The sequence below is a fragment of the Plecotus auritus genome, assembly GCF_963455305.1.
Source record: "Plecotus auritus genome assembly, chromosome: 9".
Taxonomy (NCBI): Eukaryota; Metazoa; Chordata; class Mammalia; order Chiroptera; family Vespertilionidae; genus Plecotus; species Plecotus auritus.
This window is the reverse complement of record NC_137783.1, coordinates 77,405,757-77,426,091: the sequence shown is the minus strand read 5'-3', so window position 1 is coordinate 77,426,091 and position 20,335 is coordinate 77,405,757.

The window sequence follows — 20,335 nt, the reverse complement described above, 5'->3', positions numbered from 1 at the left end:
ACACCCAGAATGCCTGGGCAGTGCTGCATAATCCCTCTAGTCGTCACGCTGTCTGAGCAAGACTGCTCCAAGAATAAATGGAAGAACGTCTTCCTCCCTTTATCTGGGACATGATTTGTAACCAAAGCACATTGATGTAAGTCCCTGTCTCACCATAGCCTCCTAAAAACAGCTTCCTTTTCTGTATGAGGCTGAAATTTATGCATGGAGTTTGATGAGAAAATATATACCAGCTATTCTCTGGTGACTTTTCTTCCCCCAGGCTGTGCTACAACCTTCTTCTGCAGCCAAAAATAAAGGCCCTATAACAAGATTAAATATTGTCCCATCTCTCATTCATAAACTCCAGCAAAGGGTATGCCCTAAACACCAACCTAAATCATCACAACTCATTTATTTGAACATCTACTTTGTGTGAGGCATCGATGATCCTATGATGAATTACACATGGTCCTTACCCCTAAGGAATTTGTCACCTCATGGAGAGCAACTAGAGTGACCACCTTCAAGACATACTATACTGTGTGTTAGAATCGGGAATAACTTTCTGGTAGGTCCAGAAAGTGCCTACTAAATTTGAGCCTCCAAACAAAATGAAAGAAAATTAAGAAAGTTTCTTTACCCTTTTATTTCCTACAAGTAAGCATGTCTAGTAGAGAAAAATTGTTCTTAGGCACTAAACCTGAAAAAATAGATTTAAACTCAGCCTGTCTTTTAAAGCAAGGGGTCAGACCACTGAAATAACACAGAAGATTGGATTGTCAGTTCAGACTCTTATGAACTGAAAATCTTACACAGTTTCAAGCTTTAATAATTCCAAGGGTATAAGTAATCACAAGGCCAAGTCAAAGCAGAGATAGGTCCAGAACTGCCAATGCAGGATCTTGGGCCTGTCTCACCGCATGAAGACACACTTTGGCCCAGGTTACCTTCTGAGATTTTTCAATTGTGCATGCAGAGATATTGTTTACATAGAAAGGTATTGTTTCAGTCATGAAACATCTCTGTTTTATATTCAGATAGTTATTTAGCTTAAATGACATTTCCAAGGAACTACGCCTGATAAATGGATGGATTCGAGGTTTATTTTCCTTAAGTAATCCTAGAGAGATCCTATATCCTGCTAAAGTCTTCCATTGCTAGAGACTCTCCTGCAAGCAAATATTGTTTTCCAGGAAGTCTGGCAACCTTTCAACTTGACAACCTCCTTTCTTTCTGAGAGCCATCCCCCATCACACTGTAAGGGAGGCGGGGGCGGGTTGGAGGTCTGTTCCTTGTCTCTTTCTACCACATACAGGACTTCCAAATCAGGTGGTCACCTCCAGGCTATAGAACAGAAAGTGAGGCATTAATGTAGTAGCTGTGGAGGACTGGTAGAGAGTGAATGTCTAATTTAGCTTTGTTATATTTTTCCTCTCCTTCAGGAAAAGAGGTGCTTTCCTTTCCTCACAAGTTAAGAGAGTGGGACTTCAAATAATCACTTAAAGGTTCACATGTGTTCCGCTAGACTCTAGGGCCTAGAGTTTGGGAATAGAAGAATTTGAAGCTCCTGTTCAGAAACATTAAAAGTAAGAGGCCACCTGGAGTTAGCAGAGAGGGGAAAGAATATAGAGGATGGGAACTACCTAACCACTGGCAAAGGGAAAACTGGATTTGGTTTGCCCCAAAGGAGGCATTGCCAAAAAGGGATTAGATGACCCCAGTCCAGGGGTGGGCAAACTTTTTGACTCGAGGGCCACAATGGGTTCTTAAACTGGACCGGAGGGCCGGAACAAAAGCATGGATGGAGTGTTTGTGTGAACTAATATAAATTCAAAGTAAAGGAGCGGAGGGGAGAGCAAGAGAACCCTCCGCTCTTTTGGCTCCGTGGGCCGGATAGAACAGCTGAATGGGCCGGATCCGGCCCACGGGCCGTAGTTTGCCCATGGCTGCCCCAGTCTATGTGGGGTAAATAGGCTGCAGTGAGACTGGGGAGGGGGGAGTTGTGAGAACCAGCTGAAGAGACATCAAGGTATCATCTTTAGCTAATTTTAGGTTCAAAATCCTCAATGGTTGTGGGTCTAAAAATCTTCCAAAGTCATTCAAGAAAGAAAGAGCTAGTATTTTGACCTCTATCATAAGCAGAGGGGTCCTGAGTCAGATTTAAGCTGTTCCAGTAGGAGATGATCCTTTCTGCCCCTCTCTCTCCTGTCCAACCCTATAGAGTCTGAAGCAGCTGGTGAGTGGACAGAGAAGGACAGAAGAGCAAGTCTGTGGAAAGAGAGGTGACCACACACACACACACACACATACACACACATATATATATATATATATTTTAATATTTTTATTGATTTCAGAGAGGGAGAGGGAGATAGAGATAGAAACATCAATGGTAAGAGAGAATCATTGATCAGCTGCCTTCTGCACATCCCCTTCTGGGGATCAAGTCCAAAACCTGGGCATGTATCATTGACAGAATTGAAACTGGGACCCTTCAGTCTGCAGGACGATGCTCCATCCACTGATCCAAACTAGCCAGGGCGCACACCCTCCTTTTTTACTGAGTCAGGTGCAAACTAGGGGTGGGAAAAAGCTTTAAATTGATAAGAACTTGTAGAGAGGTAATAGAATGATCTGGATTTTAACACAATCTATACTAATAAAAGGGCAATATGCAAATTGGTCACAATGCCCTCACAGTAACAAATGAACAGCAGGCTGCGTGGGGCGACAAGGCTGACAGGGGGGTTAGCGAGGGATGACCAAACGATTGCCCAGCAGGCTGCGTGGTGCAACCAGGCCAGAAGGGGGGCAGTGAGGAGTGACCAGGCCAGCAGAGGGGGGCAGTGAGGGGTGACCAGGCTGGTGGGGGGGGGGAGTTAGGGGCAACCAAGCCAGCAGAGGGGGGCAGTGAGGGGCAACCAGTCCAGCAGTGGGGGGCAGTTGTGGGCAACCAGGCCAGTGAAGGGGCAGTGGGGGGTGACCAGGCCAGCAGGGGGAGCAGTTGGGGGTGACCAGGCTGGCAGAGGGGGGCAGTTGGGGGTGACCAGGCCAGCAGGGGGGGCAGTTAGGGGCAATCAGGCTGGCAGGCAGGGGTGGTTAGGGGTGATTAGACTGTCAGGGGGGGGCAGTTAGGGGTGATCAGGCAGGCAGGCCGGTGAGCAGTTAGGAGCCAGCGGTCCCAGATTGTGAGAGGGATGTCATCCCCCAAGGGGTCCCAGATTAGAGAGGGTCCAGGCTGGGCTGAAAAGACCCCCCCCCCCCCCACCGTGCATGAATTTCATGCACTGGACCTCTAGTTTGTTAATATCTAAATATAGTTGAAAGTGCTGTGGGAACTAAAATTTCATCTAGAGAAAGAGAAAGAAGAGTGGTTTTAAAGCAAAAGCTGTGAAAAATAGTACAGTTGATACCTGCTTAAAATTGAGCTAGTTTTGACCATCCATTAAATGAGTTATACATGCACACTAAAACATCCTGTGTGTGTGTGTGTGTGTGTGTGTGCTTATGTGTATAACCTGTGTGTATGCACAAACTTTCTTTATTTCTTCCCATTGGTGTTAGTGAGAGTTAATCAGTAACACATCATGTTTGAGAAACTATATAGTTCCTAAGGCGAGAAGGAGTTTGGGAAAGGAGTAATATTTATTAATGTATTAGGCAATTTATTTTCCATCTATGAGAAAATTATGCTTTAAAAATGCGAAAATAAAATGATCCTTAATCAAAAGTAAATAATAGATAATTTAAGCTTTAATTGAGGAAACTACAGAGTACAAGGAGCATTGAGACCCCTCATGACACATGAGTATTATCCTTTTTCATGAACAGGGAAGGGCAGAAATGATTCCATCTGAAGATTATTTGCCCCAGGTTCTGGATCATCTTCAAGTCATCCTCAATAGAAATAAAATCCATAGGTTTCTTTGACTCTAAAAAAAATGGCCTACAAACAAAAATACAAACACTTTCTTTTACTGAAAATTTAATAAAATGTTTATGCTTATGTTTGATTTTCAGTTGCCAGATTCTTTGGGGCTTCTTTGTTTTGTTAAATAATTTCCATTTCCTTTCCCCATCAAATTTAACTATCCCCATACATGGCACTCTCACTGGAACTGGCTCCTGTCACTTCCATTTTGCCATCACACTTCCTGTGAGTGCTCAGAGATTCCAACATAAAATGATTTCCCTTTTCTGCAAAAAGAAACTAGAAAAAAAACCTATTTAGAAAATGACAAGAAAAGTTCTAATTATTTCTGTACAAACTGACCAAAGAATCAAGCCCAAGTTATAAAGAAAAAAATTTTCCACCTTTTTTTTTTTTTGCTTGGTATTGATGATTGACAAAGGGCTGATAGCCCTTGTTGTAGAAGACTTTCACTTTGGTTTATCTGTGAGATGCTATTGATGTCATTATTGACTAGTAAGCAAAAGCAGCAAATCCTACAGATTAATACACTGCTAATTTACTTTATTCAAAACAATACACTAGAAAAACAAAAGTGTATAGATTCAAGAAAAATCTGATATTTTATAAGAAAAAATAGAACAGAGAGGACATATTAATGTATTCTGTTTTTTATTCAGTAGTTCCTATTTTTTATTTAATATATTGAACAAGTTAGAGAAAAAATGATTATATAATTGGCTGTTAGTTTCCTAGTTTCTCTAGCTTTTCAGATTACTTTTTGTAATGATTAACACCTTTTAATCATAAAAATCCATAATATGGACATTCTATAGCAGAAACTTACAAAAGGGCTTATCAATGGATAACCATTTAAATATGCTTTCTTAGATTCAAACTCTGAAAATAGTATTGAAAGAGCTGTTGTGCTAGGCAAAAATTTTGGGTTTTGATTAATAGTGAACCAAATGTCATTGAAGCAGATTATAATATGTAATCACATTTTGGCTGAACAGATGCTTAAATAGAATGTAACATCTGAGCTTCCCTGCTTATCATTCACCACTCAACAACATCAAGTCTCCAAAGAAAAATACATGTTTGGTAATGTTATAACCTCAGGGTCTAGCATATACATTGGAGCTTTCTTTAAAAATGGAGATTATTTAAATGATGTAAAGATGAGGTGATGTTTTAATGAAGTTGGTCATTGGCTAGACGAGGATTACACATCTAGGTTGAAAGCCACTTATTCATCTTCCCGTATTTGGGTCCCTTGATTTGTTGATGGCATTCATCACTGCCACTCCCCGCAAAAAAAAAAAAAAAAAAAAAAAATCTCATTAATTTCAAATCCTTCTGTTGACCATAATGGGGAAGCCCTCAAGATTTTTCCCCCCTTACATCCAAATACTTAAATTCCTCTAGTTGGTTGTCTTCCAAAATGTTTGCACAAATAATGATTTTTGAGAAAAGTTCCATGTTTGAAAGAGTGAAGAAGTGAGATATAGGTGGAAAAGAACAGAAAGTTTACAATTATGTTGCTTTCCTAAAGCATTGCATGTGAATTGGATTACAACTAATGACTCTTTGCTGTGTAGGGGAGATAATATAACAAAAAGAATGAATATCACACAGCCCTACCCCCTTAATTTAGATGAGCCATGTAGTACATACACTAGGCATGCATGCATGCATTCACTAAACACCCATGTTTATATGTCTAATTGTGCATACATATATACATATACGTGCACATGTTTGTGTGTATGCATATGTCTCCTAATGTGCCTCACAGAACTAATGAACAGCTTGTGCTTTAATCAATGGTTATTAAAGAATTGCCTTGTAAAAGATTCCTAGTGCGGCAGCAACCAGGGCTTCTGCATTTCTTTTGTAAATTTTTTAAAAATATTTTTTATTTTTCAATTATAGTGTATGTACAATATTTTATTAGTCTCAAATGTACAACCCCATGATTAGACATTTATATAACTTTTGAAGTGATCACCCCAGTAAATCTAGTACCCATCTGACACCATACAAGTTATTACAATATCATTTACTAAATTCCCTATGCTGTACTTTACATCCCCATAACTATTCTGTAACTACTAATTTGTACTCTTAATCCCTTCACCTTTTTCACCTTTCCCCCAATCCCCCTATCTGACAACCATCAAAATCTGAGTCTGTTTCTGTTCTGCTTGTTCATTTATTTGTTTTTTTAGATTCTACATATAAGTGTAATCCTCTGGCATTTGTTTTTTTCTTTCTCTGTCTGACTTATTTCACTCAGCACAATACCCACTAGGTCCATCCATGTCATTACAGATTGAAAGATTTCATTCTATTTTATGGCTGAGTCATATTTCATTATATATATGCACTACTTCTTTATCCATTCATCTATCAATGAACATTTAGGTTGCTTTGATACTAGGCTACTGTAAAGTATGCTGCAATGAACATATGAATGAATAGGTCTTTTTGATTTAGAAGTGGAATTGCTGGGTCATTTCTTATCTATTGTTATAGACTTTGTTTTAAAGTCTATTTTGTCTGGTATAAGTATGGCTACCCCAGCTTTTTGTATGTTTGGTTGTTTCCACTTTCTTGAATTATCTTTTTCCATTTCTTTACTTTCAGTCTGGGGGGTTTTTTGATCTGAAGTGAATCTTGCATAGACAGCATATGTAAAGATCTTGTTTTGTTACACATTCAAGCCTCTATATGTCTTTGACTGAAGCATTTAATCTATTTGCATTTAAAGTAATTGTTGATGATGTATATTTATTGCCATTTTATTAAGCATATTTTTAAATCTTTTTTTCTTAGATAAGACCCTTTAACATTTCTTGTAATATTGGTTTGGTGGTGATGAACTCCTTAACTTTTTTTGTTGTTGTTGTTCTGGGGAACTCTTTATCTGTCCTTTGATTCTAAATGATAGCTTTGCTGTATAGAGTAATCTTGGCTGTAGGTTCTTGTTTTTTAAAGAATATATTTTTATTGATTTTAGAAAGGAAGGGAGAGGGAGAGAGATAGAAACATCAATGATGAGAGAGAATCATTGAAAGGCTGCCTCCTGCATGCCCCACACTGGGGATCGCCCCACACTGGGGATCAAGCCCACAACCCGGGCATGTACCCTGACCAGGAATTGAACTGTGACCTCCTAGTTCATAGGTCAACACTCAACCACTGAGCCATGCCAGCAGGGCTATAGGTTCTTGCTTTTCATCACTCTGAATATTTCCTGTCAATCCTTCCTGGCCTGCAAAGTTCTGTGTCTTTTTTTTTGTTTGTTTGTTTGTTTAATATATTTTATTGATATTTTACAGAGAGGAAGGGAGAGGGATAGAGAGCTAGAAACATCTATGAGAGAGAAACATCGATCAGCTGCCTCCTGCACACCTCCCACTGGGGATGTGCCCGCAACCAAGGTACATGCCCTTGACCAGAATCGAACCCGGGACCCTTCAGTCCGCAGGCTGACGCTCTATCCACTGAGCCAAAGCGGTTTTGGCCAAAGTTCTGTTGAGAAATCAGCTGACAGTCTTGTAGGGGCTCCCTTGTAGGTAACTACCAGTAACTGTCCTTCCTTGATGCTTTTAAGATTCTCTCTTTGTTTTTAACCTTTGGTGTTTTAATTGTGATGTGTCTTGGTGTGGACCCCTTTGGGATTATCTTGTGTGGAGTTCTTCCTGGACTTATATGTCTATTTTCTTCACCAGGTTAAAGAAGTCATTATGTTTTCAAATAGGTTCTCAATTCCTTGCTCTCTTTCTTCTCCTTCTGACACCCCATGATATGAATATTGGATGTTTAATGTTGTCTCAGAACCATCCTCATTTTGGGGGATTCTTTTTTCTCTTTGCTATTCTGATTATGTGTTTACTATTTCCTTATCATCTAAATATCTGATTTAATTCTCTGCTTCATCTACCCTATTATTGATTCCCTGTAATGTATTCTTCATTTAGTTATTGGATTCTTCATTTTTGACTGCTTCTTTTTTGTTTTTTATCTCCATTTTTATTGTTTCCCATCTTTTTGTTGTTCTCACTAAGCTCTTCTACTCTTACCATAAGTTCATTGAGCATTCTTATAACCAAGCAGTGTTTTGAACTCTGCATTTAATATATTGCTTGTCTGCAATTTGTTTAGTTCTTTTTCTGGAGTTTTGTTCTGTTCTTTAATTTAGGAGCTTTTTCTTTGTATCCTCATTTTGGCTGCCTCACTGTGTTTGTTTCTATGCATTAGGTTGAGCTGATGTATTTCACAGACTTGAAAGAGTGGCCTTATGTAGTAGGTATCTTGTGGGGCCTAGTGGCTCAAGCCTCCCCAGTCACCCAAGCTGAATGCTCCAGATGCAACTCCTCAGGTGGACTCTGTGCACCCTTCTATCATAGTTGAGCCCTGATTGCTATTGGCATGTCAGTGGGAGGAATTTACCCCCAGGTCTGATCAGCTACAAGGACTAGCATGAACACAGCGGAGGATCTGCTGTGTAGGGGCCAACCTCACAGAGCAGGACTTACTTCAGCAGAGCTCATGTCCACTGAGTTTACCCCTTGAGTGTGTCAATCATGGAGGTGGTTGGGTGGTACTCCAGCATGGTCTGAAGCTAACCACTGGGTATGCTGACTCTGGGGCCTCCTGGGAGGTCCAGGTCAAGATCAGTCACTGCCTGTGCCCTGCCTAGGGCCACCTGACATGAACTACAGAGTGATCTGCAATTGGCTGGTACTTGAGCTGGGCTTGAAAGTACATGGGAGAAGACAAACTGCCACTAGTGCCAGGCCTGGAGCCACTTAACAAGGGGTAAAGGGCACACTGAGGCCACACGCTGTTTATTTGGGGTATGTGAACCTTTGAAAGATTTTAGGAAAATCAACAACTTGAGCCAAGACAGGACTTTTGTATGAAAAAGCTACTAGATATGGCTCTATTGGGCCCATAAGTTGGGTGGGGTCTCAGGAGATCACCAGAGCAGGGAAAACAGTGTTAGCCAATTTGATGGAGACTCAGATATGGTGCCTGCCTGCTGGCTCTGTGGGGTCAGGGCTCAGCAAAGAACAAAGGTCTCTGCCAGCACCTTTGTCTGAGAGAAAGCTGCCCTTCCAGCCCTTGTTTTGAAGCCAGACAATTCAATTTCTCCCTGTATGTCCCTGTTGCTATTCAAGTTTCTGCTCCAGTGCTTGAGTTCAGGGTAAGTCCAAGTCTGCATGAGCCCTTTAAGAATATATTTCCAGTCACTGCTGGGACTCCAGCAGCCCTCCATCTCATTCAGCCACCATCCCTGCTGATTTTCATATCCAGAAATTATAGGAACTACTCTTCCTGACATTAAAACCCTGGGCTTGGGTTGAGGGGCCTGGCATGTGGCATAGACCCTTCACCTCTCAGAGGGGACCTCCACAGCCAAGATATCCTTCCCTATTTTTATCTGCCACAGGTAGGTCTGGGACCAGCTTGTTCCGTGTCTCCTTGCCTACTACCAGTCTCGATGTGGCTTCTTCTTAATAGTCTTAGCTATGGCACTTTTGTTAAGCTAGATTTCAAGTGGTTCTGAATGATGGTTATTCTCTATTGGTAAATTTGATGTGGTTGTGGAAGGTCTGAGTACCACGTTTACCTACACTACCATCTTTACTGGAAGCCTCAGGACTTCTCCATTTCTGCAATGTTCACAAAACCCTAGGCCAAGGCTGTGATCTTGGCAGTCCCATGTATGTGTAGTGGAGAGTTAATGCTCCCAAGGAAAGAGCATTCATTCACTCTTTCAGTATTATTTCTTCAGTGTTCACTGTGTGCCAGATACTGATTGTGAAAAGATGACATGCAAGTGTGTAGAGAGGGTATCAAAAGCCATTGAAATTATAATGACTAGGTATTGAGTCACTAGAGGGACTCAGCAAGTTCCTGTCAATTCTATAAGAAAACATCAAAACTAAAAGTTGTAGCAGTTCAAAATAGCAGGACTGAAATAATTGTCCTAATCATCCTTGATTAGAGAATTTTACCCAATTTGTGAATGAAGTATAATCAGAGGTAAAATCTAAATTTGTTCTTGCATATTCCTAATAAGCTGTAATATTTTATTTAACCATTTGGTAAATTCAGTTTATATACCTGTGTGATAAAGTAAATTCCTTTTGCCTTGAGCATGGAGGAAAGAATGTCACGAGGGTTTAGGTTTTACTAAATATGCCTAAATCCACACAACTTTAATAATCATTGTCTCTAGTCTAGTGCTTAGGCAGAGACAGACCACCTCTGATTGAGTCTACATTTACCGAGGCTATTGGCAGAGAAAAAAAAAGAAAGTTAACCTATTGGCTTCTTAAAAGTGTATGATAATAAACGGAGTCAATGTCCAATAGAGGAGATCAATAAAGTGCTGGTGTGGATGGTAATAATAACAGTTTACAGATGCTCTGCAGCCCATGCGTCATCATTAATTTAGCTCCACATGTGTGTAGGCAGAATAATAGGATTCAGACAGGCCTCTGAAGGGAAGATCTATCATATTGATCAAGAGCAGCAGGCAGAAAGATGGATTTTCAGGTCTCATGTATGACAGTGAAAGGCAATCAATAGAGCCCTCCCATCAGACTGGACTGCCCACTGCTTAGAACACAGCTTCACATTGTGACCTCCTTTACTCTCAAAGTCCACTTGGAGCCTGATACTCAGCATCAAGTCACCTGCACCCTGTCCAACATCAAGGATGGGCTTCTGCTTGCTTCTTCAGCCACATCCCTCCTTTTTGCTTTATGTTACCATGTGACACCCTACTGTGTTTTTTTGAGCTTGGGTTTCTCAAATTTGTAAGCAAATTTAATGCTTATTGCTTCCAGAACTGAGGCTCTGTCCTTGTGTTTGTCATTCCTTTTTCCTGCCTGGGCTTGAAAAGCGACCTCTGAACCTCAGTCAGGAGCCTGGGCTCCAGTTTGAAGACTGTCACTTTCCAATGTCACCTGATGCTAATTCTCAGTCACTAAGCTCTTGCCACTGGTTGAGGACTACCATTACTTCAAGTTGGAATACATGTGCTAATTATTTACCAAGTATCACTTGTGGTTTTCAGCTGTTCTTACCAGATGCTGGATTCTGTGTAGTGGTCTAGATGGCTGCTCAACTTCTGAAAATATGTTGTTTTTCCCTTTTGTATATTTCAGTCTCCCTAGTATAGTCACTATATCAAACCCAGTCCTGTTATGGAATGTGGAAAGAGGTATGAGAGATGCAAGTTGCCTTGACCTTAAGAAGGACCATTAATGACAGCAGCTATAATGTAATACATTCACTAATTCAATTAATATTGTTTATTAGTTACTATACATAAGATTCCCACTCTCATGAAGCTTATATTTTAAGGCATACATACGAGTATGTGTGTGTTATTGTTGTTGTTTTTGTTGAAACAAGGGGGCATACAATAAAAATCAACATCAGGTAATAAATGGTTCAGTGTGGAGAATTTAGAGGTGAAATGATAGAGCTACTTCAAACTGAGTGGTTAGGAAGCCCCCTCTGGAGGTAACTTTGAAATGGACATTTGAAGTAACATAAAGGAGCCAGCAATTGGATGACCAAAGTATATATTTCCAGAAAGGGGAAACATGGGATGAGCCTGAGAATATGAGACTGGAGATAGTGGACAGGAAAGAAGTGGTTGGAATGATACGGGCAAATTTGATAGAGGCGGATTTTGAGTGGCTTTATGAACCATGGTAAAAGTTTGAGTTTAATTTAAATATGATGGGAAGACATTTGAGGATTTTAAGGAAGGAAGTAACTTGATCTGAGTTACATTTAAAATGAACACACTGAATTGGCTCAAGTAGTGTCAGTCAGCCTGGACCCATTGGTTGTCTGGTTATATATTCTGGCGACTTTTATGGGACACAAGTGGGGGAGTCATCTTGGGTTACAAGCCCTACTCATACTCAGGGAATACCACCTCTAGACACAGTTGCCACCTCCTCTGTATCCAGGCCGCATCATCCCTCTGACAGACAGCAAGGATCTTTTGGCTCTCAAGGAAAACTTCATCCCTCCACAGCATGAAACAGCTACCCAAGAGATCCTATGCCCCTTTTCTATGAAAGAATTCAGTGCCAAGATCCTTGAGGGGGCATGTGGTAGGCAGTTAGACAGACATAAGCAGAGCAAAGACAATGGGTCATTCAGAGATAAAAATGGATGGGACCCTGAGAAGTGCTTTTCATCATTTCCACTGCTCTGAAGCTGGCAGGGGTGAAGCCCTGGATCCATCACACCAGAGTGAAGAGGGCCCCAGAAGGGGAATATTAGGTGACTGAAACCAAGGAACACCTCAAGGTCATCTTTTGAAGACAGCATTCACTATAACTGGCTCTTGACCACTGCTGGTCTGGCTGAAGGACAACTAATTCCAGAAAAGATGAAAATATTTGGGTGTATTTAGCAAAAAAAAAAAAAAAAAATTCTTAATGTCTCTGAATTTTGCCTTTCAGAACTGACTTTTACATCCTGCCTAGTAGGAGTTGAAATACCTATTACTAATATATAGAACTAGAGGCCCAGTGCATAAAATTCGTGCTCTGAAGGGGTGTCCCTGAGGCCAGCCTGCACCCTCTCCAATCTGGAACCCCTCGGGGGATGTCCAACTGCTGGCTCCTAACCACTCGCCTGCCTGTCTGCCTGATTGACCCTAACCACTTCTACCTGCCAGCCTGATCATCCCCTAACCACTCCCCTGCTGGCTGACTGACACCTAACTTCTCCCCTGCCAGCCCAATCACTTTCAACTGCCCTCCCCTGCTGGCCCGATTGCCCCCAACTGCACTCTTCCGCCAGCCATCTTGTGAAAACATGGGGGCAGCCATGTTGTGGCAGCCATCTTGTGGTAATGTGGGGGAGGCCATCTTGTGACAATGGGGGGTGGCCATCTTTGTGACAATGTGGGGGCAGCCATCTTGTGATGATTTAAGGGTGTGAGGGTCAATTTGCATATTACCTCTTTATTATATAGTATTATTCCATTCATTTTGGGAATAAAGTCACATACAGGGACCTTTATATGTGGGATCCAATGTCTGGAAAAAGGATGCAGAGATGTTTTCTCTAAAGTAGTTCCCTGTGGCAAATGTCTGACTTTTACTGGGTGTGCTAGTTATTGTCTTTGAGTATCTAATGACTGTAATATGAATTGTTCTAATAATTCCACCCTCCCTTATAGTAATGGACATACTAAGCTGCTGGATACTTGGAATAACTGTTTATTCACATATCCCTGCTAACAGCATCAGGGGGCCTTATTCCTTAGAATGACTAACCATCTTTATGCCCCAGGGTCCAAACTAAAAAAGACCTTCTCATGGCCATGGTACCAACTTCAATGACGTCCTCCACCTGTGGATCCATGCTGAATATATTGCTTTAACCATTTTAGTCATGCTGGTAATGGTAGCCTCCTTTAATGTTGAAGTGACCCAGCTAGCTTGTAGCATGGTAAAAGCCCTGAATCCCATTTCCAGGGCAATACATGGGATAAATCAAGAGCTGAGCCAGGTCAGGGAGGCATTTCTAGAGAATCAGGCAGCAATAGATTATTTGCTATAGATTATTGTGGCATAACCATGGTTGTGAAGAATTTAAAGGAATGTGCTATTTTAATCCTTCTGACAATTTTCAATTGATAGAAAACAACATTCAACAAATTAAGGAAACCATCTCCAAGGTAAAATAATGAGAAGGGTTTTTTGGGGGAATTTGACTTATCCAGGTTAACTTTCTGCCTACCCAACCTGTCTGTGTTGCAGGAATTCTTTTTAATTTTTTTCCTGTTTTTTTTGTTTGTTTGTTTGTTTGTTTGTTTTTGTTTTGTACTCCAATTGTTTGCTACTGTATTCAATGTCTTCTTCTTTTTTAGATCCTGCTTTTGCTGTATTCCATCCCTGAGAGCTACTTTCAAGGCAGAAGCAAATGCAGTCCAACAGGATGAGACTTTTCATCTAAAACTAATCTCATAGAGATGAGAGGATAGAAATATCAGTGAGGAAATGTTAGGGGCAAAAATAGAATATTGGGGACAAGCTATAGTTATAAGAAATATTAACCATGCTCTGTTAACCATGATTGCCTTGTTCTGATTAAAGAAAGGACATTCTAATATGGCTGGGAGTTGTACACCACCAGGACCTGGGAGTCAGTCTTGGACCTGGCAGTCAACCTTGGAATGTGGTCCATTCTCATTCAAGAACTGCTTATTTATATGGAAAGTTTAACAACCTTGTTGCCCAAACAATGGAGTCCCACCCCAGCCCCCATTGTCTACTTCCCCATGCCTGTAAATCCTATTTCCCCCTGTAATCTTCTTCCTACCCAATATAAGCAGATGGATTATGGGGGCATACAGAGCAGATTTTTGTGGATGACTTCCTGCTCTCCCATACTGCCAGCATTATTGGAATAAATTCTCATATACAATCCATTATAATAAAGAGGTGATATGTAAATTGACCATCACTCCAACACACAAGATGGCCACCCCCATGTGGTCAAAGATGGCTGCCCTCATGTGGACACAAGATGGCCACTACAAGATGGCTGGCAGGGGAGGGCAGTTGTGGGTGATCAGGCCAGCAGGGGAGGACAGTTGGGGGGACCAGGCCTGCAGGGGAGAGCAGTTGGGGGGAACCAGGCCAGCAGGTGAGAGCAGTTTAGGGCAACCAGGCCTGCAGGGAAGGGCAGTTGTGGGGGACCAGGCCTGCAGGAGAGGACAGTTGGGGGGGGACCAGGCTTGCAGAGGAGGGAAGTTGGAGGGAACCAGGCCAGCAGGGGAGAGCAGTTGGGGGTGACCAGGCCAGCAGGGGAGGGCAGTTAGGGGCAACCAGGCCTAAAGGGGAGGACAGTTAGGGGCAATCAGGCCAGCAGGGGAGGGCACTTAGGGGTGACCAGGCCTGCAGGGGAGGGCAGTTGGGGGCAATCGGGCTGGCAGGGGAGCAGTCAGGCATCAATCAGGCTGGCAGGGGAGTGGTTAGGGGTTGATCAGGCTGGCAGGCAGAAGCGATTAGGGACAATCAGGCAGGCAGGCAGGCAAGCGATTGGAAACCAGCAGTCCTGGATTGTGAGAGGGATGTCCGACTGCCCGTTTAGGCCTGATCCCACAGGGTTTGGGCCTAAATGGGCAGTCAGATATCCCTTGAGGGGTCCCAGATTGGAGAGGGTGCAGGCTGGGCTGAGGGACACACTCCTCCCCCTGCCATGCATGAAGTTCAAGCACCGGGCCTCTAGTTCAATCAATCAATCAATCAATCAATCAATAAACAAACAAACAAACAAATAAAATGAGCACACTAGGTGGACAGAGATTGTATTTGCCTGTTAGGACTGAGAGGCAGTTGAGAGACATATTAGGAGGCTACTGAAGTAAACTAGAGGGGTGGTGGTTGGACTAGGCTATGAGAGTGCAAATGGGAAAAAAATGCAGAAGGATTTGATGTGGGATCATAAATCTTAGATTTTTATCTTGTGCAGAAGGGCTGATGGAGATGCCATTTTCTGAGGATGGGAAATACTAAAGAGAAGAGCAGGTTTAAATAAGAAAAATGAAAAATCAAGTGTGTTGTTACTGGCTGTGTAAGTTTAAGCTGCCAATTAGATATGATGTTAACAAGTAGGCAGTGCGGTATATGAATCTGAAGGACTGTGAAACAGACAATTGGGAACTGTTCAATAAAATAAAATATATATATATTGGAACCTGATTCCTGACACAGAGCTTCTACATCCCTTGGAATTTCCTGGGTGATAGGAACATCTTTTGTTCTAATAAAGTGATCCTGGTGGGCTCCTGTGGGTAGCTTCCAGATGAGAGCTGGTCATCAGAAAGAGCAAACCATGATTAGACTCTTGGAATCTTCAACCCTGTTCCTATTCTCCTATAAAGGGACAAGGGCTGGAGATTGAGTTAATTATCAATCATGCCTATGTAATGAATCCTTCATAAAAATCCCCAAATAACAGGGTATGGAGAGTTTCTGGGTTTGAGGGTGGTGCATCCCAGCTCCATGAGGACAGAAGCACCTTCCAGATCTCACCTTATGTATCCCTTCATCTGTCTGCTCATCTGTATCTTTTATCATAATAGACTGGTAAGTTTATGGAAGTGTTTCCCTGACTTCTGTGAGCTGCTCTAGCAAATAATCAAACCCACAGAAGAGGTCATGGGAACTGTCGTTCAGAAGTATAGGGACTTGAAATTGGTATCTGATTAGGTTGCCTCTGATCAAACCCAAGCTGCTTCACTGGTCAGCTGTGTGACCTTGGACAAGTCAATTAGCCTTTCTATAACTTAGTTTCCTCATCTGTAATATGGATTCATAAAAATATCTACCTCCTAGGCTTAATAGTTGGATTAAGTGGATTTATATGTATAAAGCCCCTAGAATAGTCAGTGCCTGGCACCTATTAAGCACCCAATAAATGTGCTGTAGCTGAATGTTAGCCTAACTGACTAGATTTACTTTCTGTCTTGTCTGCAGAATAAGAAAGTGCACTCTCTTCCACTGCCAAAAAAAAAGTCAGAGTTAGAATGAGGCAAAAATGCCCATATAACTATCAAATCAAATAACCAGCCTTCATAAGAATATGTACGTTGACCATTTTTGTTAAATACAAAGAAAAAAAGTGAATTTATTAATTTTCACTATAGAGATAAAATGGGGTAGTCAATCTCAATAAAATAATAATTTTATAGGAAGCATTTATTAATTTCAATTAATAAAGTAATTCACATTTGGCTAATTAAGTATTGTCAAGTAACGTTGTAGGGCAGCTACTTCAATAAACAGAGAAGAATGATTTGTATTTAACACACTGGTTGTTTATCCATAAATTTGTGTTTTTAATTGTTTGAAAGCAATTTGTTCTCTTCAGCAAATTAAATGTTCCTTTGTGTAAGTATTAAGACTATTTTATTGGTGACTTTTTTATAAAACAAAGTTAACTTCAGCTTAATTCCTATTTAAATTAATGAAAGTTAATTTATGTGCTTCTAAATCTTTTCTACTGATAGTAAAATTGAGTCCCATCACTAAATGTGAGAAAGGAAAAGAACTTCTCTGCTCATAATACCACTACTCAATTACAATAAATTATGTGAAAGGACTGTTGTTATTTTGAAAGAAACTCTGAGGAACATCTGCCAGCCCTGAAAGGTGACAGGTCTGACTGTGCTATAACACCTTAGGGTTCAGATCCATTTGAAATTTTGTCTGAGTTTACCACCGTGCATTGCATATCACAGACACTCTTTAAATGTTGGAAGTATGAAGGGAAGGAAGAAAAGAAGAGAGGGAGGGAGTATGGAAGGAGGGAAAAATCTCCTTGATTACAGCATGGTTTGGAAGCACTAATTTCTGAACATGGTCCATCACCAGGGACTGGCTCAATCCTGAAAAGTTTCCATAGTTAGACTGATGTGTTCTGTTGAAATTCTCCTAAGAATTGCACACCTTCTTGCTGAGGAGTCACACCAGATGTCCTGTTCAAGGATGAATAATATTTATTCCTGTAGGTTACATTCATATTTGAGAAAACAGAAAGAGAGCATTTAAGAGCTGGTTAGTCAATGTTAAGTTATGCTCAGTGCACTGTATCGGGAATACAAAGAAAGCATTTTCCAGATGGCATCATAAAGTCAGTTCATTTTTGCAAAGCACCATCTCATTTTTGAGAAATATCCCTTGTTCTTTCATTCCCCTTGGTCATTTTAGAACTGCCTTTCTTGCCATAAATGCAACACTTAAACTAGAGGATCAGGTAGGATATCTATTGTATTTTATATAATACGTCTAACAGGCTCTGAGTGTTCAGATATGAATTGACAAAGAGGGTGATAAGGTCATCTGGCCAGGTCATCAGGATGAAAGAGTGCTAAATGGATATTTGGATTCTACTTATAACCTTGTGTCATTCTGTGTTTCAATGTATGAAAACTATTCTAACTCTTAGAAATTCCTTTGTGAGTCATGCAAGGCTCACCTATCTTTTGATTTGTTTCTCTATCTGCTTATCTTCATGAATTCTGCTAGCCAAATTGTTCAGCTCACGTTCTTCCAAATGCTCCTTGTACTTCCAAATTCATGCCTTTCATCAAGCCTTATCTTTAGACTAGAATGTGCTTTTTCTCCTTCTCGGTCTAGCAAAATCCTACTCATCCTTTGAGGCATGGGCCAAGTCTCTGCTTCAAGAAGACATGCCATATTTATGTCATTCTATGAAGGGATTTATGTAATTTCACTTAGTCATCACAACAATCTTAAAAGGAGCTATTAAGCTATTATTATGCCTTTTTTAACAGATGAAAATATGAGACTCTAAAAAAAAATGCCTATTGTCCAAACGTATTATCAGAACCTGGGTTTGAACTCAGGTTTCTTTGACACCATGAGTTCCTTCCTCCGCAGTTGCTTAGTGTCCTTTGTCATAATTACTGCTATTATTACTGTTTGTTTCTTTTTTTTTTTTTAAATATATTTTATTGATATTTTACAGAGAGGAAGGGAGAGGGATAGAAAGCTAGAAACATCTATGAGAGAGAAACATCGATCAGCTGCCTCCTGCACACCTCCCACTGAGGATGTGCCCACAACCCAGGTACATGCCCTTGACCGGAATCGAACCCGGGACCCTTCAGTCCGCAGGCCGACGCTCTATCCACTGAGCCAAACCGGTTTCGGCATTACTGTTTGTTTCTTAATGTAAAGGTTCATGCTCCTTAAATAAATAGCAGACATCTTAGAGAAAGGAATACTATCTTTATATTTCTAACACTGGAACACAAACTGCATGAGAGCAGATAATTTGATGCTGCTATTCACTGTTCTTACTCTAGCACACAGAGCAGTGCCTGACACACAGTAAATATTTACTAAATAAATTTCTGTAAGTCTCTTCCAGTGTCTGGCCTTGCACATACATGTTCCCAATAGCTATTTGTTCTAAATTAAGTTTTAGGTTAAAATCTTCTTGGATATTTACACAACACTTTCTTCCTATAGCTTTCCATACCTGTTATCATCTTTTGATATTGACATTGTCTACTTACTGACTATTCTCAAATCATAAATTGAATTATTGGCTCCACTCTTTGTTTCTCATGCTGACAACCAAGCACCATCATGTTTGTCTTTAATGATGTAGAATAAAAAGCACTACCTGAGAATTTATCCTCAATAAAAATTGCTTACTAAATATCAGTTATTAATTGCTAATTATTTCTATACTAAGCACTGGAATTACATTATTGAATTCTAACAGAACAAAAATTCTTTTTTTAATAACGTGTACTGATTAAAGTATTACATAAGTCTCCTTTTCCCCCCATTGACCTCTCCCCAGCTGCTCCCACCCCCCAACACATGCCCTCACCCCCTAATGCCTGTGTCCATTGGTTATGCTCATATGCATGCATATAAGTCCTTTGGTTGATCTCTTACCCTCTCTTTCCCCTGCCTTCCCTCTTAGGTTGGATGGTCTGTCCAATGCTTCTATGACTCTGGCTCTATTTTTGTTCATCCCTTTATGATGTTCGTTATATTCCACAAATGAGTGAGATCACGTGATACTTCTTTTTTTCTGACTGGCTTATTTCGCTTAGCATAATGCACTCCGAAAAGGTCCATTCATGCTTTTGCAAATGGTAAGAGTTCCTTCTTTTTTACAGCAGTGCAGTATTTCATTGTGTAGATGTACCACTACTTTTTAATCCACTCATCTACTGATAGGCACTTAGGCTGTTTTCCAAATCTTAGCTATGGTAAATTGTGCTGCTATGAACATAGGGGTGGATATATCCCTTCTGAATGGTGTTTCTGATTTCATGGGATATATTCCTAGAAGTGGGATTACTTGGTCAAATGGAAACTCCATTTTTAACTTTTTGAGGAAACTCCATACTGTTTTCCACAATGGCTGCACCAGTCTGCATTCCTACCAGCAGTGAAGAAGGGTTCCTTTTTCTCCACCTCCTCACCAGCACTTGTCCTTTGTTGATTTGTTGACAATTGCCATTCTGACAGGTGTGAGATGGTACCTCATTTTTGAATTCTCCTCTCAGATGATTAGTGACTTTGAGCATGTTTTCATATGTTTCTCGGCCTTCTTTATGTCCTCTTTCAAAAAGTGCCTATTTAGGTCTTTTGCCCATTTTTTGATTGGATTGTTTATCTTCCTTTTGTTAAGGTGTATGAGTTTCCTGCAAATGTTGGAGATTAAATCCTTATCGGTGATAACATTGGTAAATATATTCTCCCATGCAGTGGGATTTCTTGTTGTTTTGTTGATGGTTTCTTTTGCTGTGCAGAAGCTTTTTATTTTGATGTAGTCTCATTTGTTTATTTTCTCATTTTTCATTGTCCTGGGAGCTGTATCAGTAAATATATT